The sequence below is a fragment of the Alexandromys fortis genome, unplaced genomic scaffold (assembly GCF_014885135.2).
Source record: "Alexandromys fortis isolate MF-2015 unplaced genomic scaffold, M_Fortis_MF-2015_v1.1 scaffold_122, whole genome shotgun sequence".
NCBI lineage: Eukaryota > Metazoa > Chordata > Mammalia > Rodentia > Cricetidae > Alexandromys > Alexandromys fortis.
The window spans coordinates 3647301-3649080 of NW_026068004.1; positions in this window are offsets into that span (position 1 = coordinate 3647301).

Consider the following 1780-nt stretch of genomic DNA (forward strand, 5'->3'; position numbering starts at 1 on the left):
TTTTTTTGTTTTTTTTTCAAGACAGGGTTTCTTTGTGTAGCCACTGGGTGTCCTGGAACTCAGAGATCCACCTATCTCTGCCTCCTAGCTACTAGAATTAAAGGTATATGCCACCATGCCTGGCCCTACTGCAATTTTGAATGGAATTCTTTTTCTGATTTCTTTCTTGTCATGCTTATATACAGGAATGTTGCTAGTTTTACATGCTAATTTTATGTCCTGCCAGTTTGCTGAAAGTGTTTTTCATATCTAAGTTTCCTGGTAGTCTTTAGGGTCTCTCATGTGTAAAATTGTAAGATAGTTTTATTTTAGTTTATCTCAATTAACATAAAGTATCTTTATTTCTTTATGGCATTTTCACATATGTATAGCTTTGGTTGCCTCCCTTCATCTTCTCTCACCCATCTGTCCACGCCCTGCTCCCACTTTTATCCTTTTGCCCAATAGTCCCTGTGGCACTATCTTTCACGTGTGCTGTTACCCTCCCCACTCTGATTCCTTAAGCCTGTGTCTCCCCACCCGTGGGGACCTTTCTGTTCCCAGACACACACCCACTCTCACATGAACACACATGTATAGGAAGTAGATCTAGGGCCTGCAAATGAGAGAAAACATGTGGTATTTGTTGTTCTTTGCCTGGCTAAGTTATCTCACTTAACATACTCTTTTCTGGTTCCATCCATTTACCTGAAATTTTCATAATTCTACCTTTTCTGTAAGTGAATATAAAAGTCAACACATGACTCGATTTTTCATTTTCCATTCATTTGTTCACGGACACCCAGAACGATTTCATTTCCTTGCAACAAGCAGAGTGCTGTGCAAATGCACCTGTGGTCGAATGCAGACGCCAGGGCCAGCGGAGCTGCTGTGCAAATGCACCTGTGGTTGAATGCAGATGCCAGGGCCAGCAGAGCTGCTGTGCAAATGCACCTGTGGTCGAATGCAGACGCCAGGGCCAGCGGAGCTGCTGTGCAAATGCACCTGTGGTCGAATGCAGACGCCAGGGCCAGCGGAGCTGCTGTGCAAATGCACCTGTGGTCGAATGCAGACGCCAGGGCCAGCGGAGCTGGGCCCTACATTGCTTCTGCTCTCCAGAGTCTGAGGAAGCTCCGCACTCATTTACATACTGTCTACACTTCCACAACAGTTAGGATGAAGGTTCCTCTTCTCTGCATCTAGTCAGTATCTGTTGTAATTTGTTTTCTTGGTGGCGGTTATTCTGGCTGAGATAAGCTAGGATCTCAGAGTGGTCATCATTTGCACTTCCCAGATGGCTAGGTGTCGACCACTTTTAAAAACATTTATTGGCCATTTGAGTTCCTTCTTTTGAGAACTATTAATTCAATGGCCCATTTATTGATCAGCAGTTGCTTTTTATTCTGTTTTGTAGGTTTTTTTTTTTTTGTATTCTGGATATTGATGCCCTGTCTAAGTACAGCTACAAGAGATTTTCTGTCAATCTCTGCACAGCCTGCCCACCCTGCTGATAGCTCCACGCTGTCCCATTTGTCATAAGATATATCTTTGATCCTTCCTTCCAGTGCTTACACAGTCAGTCACTTGATGGGTGTCTTAAAACTTTATTTAAAACAAAACTCAAATAAAATTCATACATGTAAACTGATGTCCTCTGTTTCTTCTCTCTCTCTCTCTCTCTCTCTCTCTCTCTCTCTCTCTCTCTCTCTCTCTCTTTTCTTTTCCCTTTTCCCCTCCCCCCCCCCCCCCCCACCCCCCTAAATAAATATCCCACCTCTCTCTTTATGACCTCCCTCTCTCT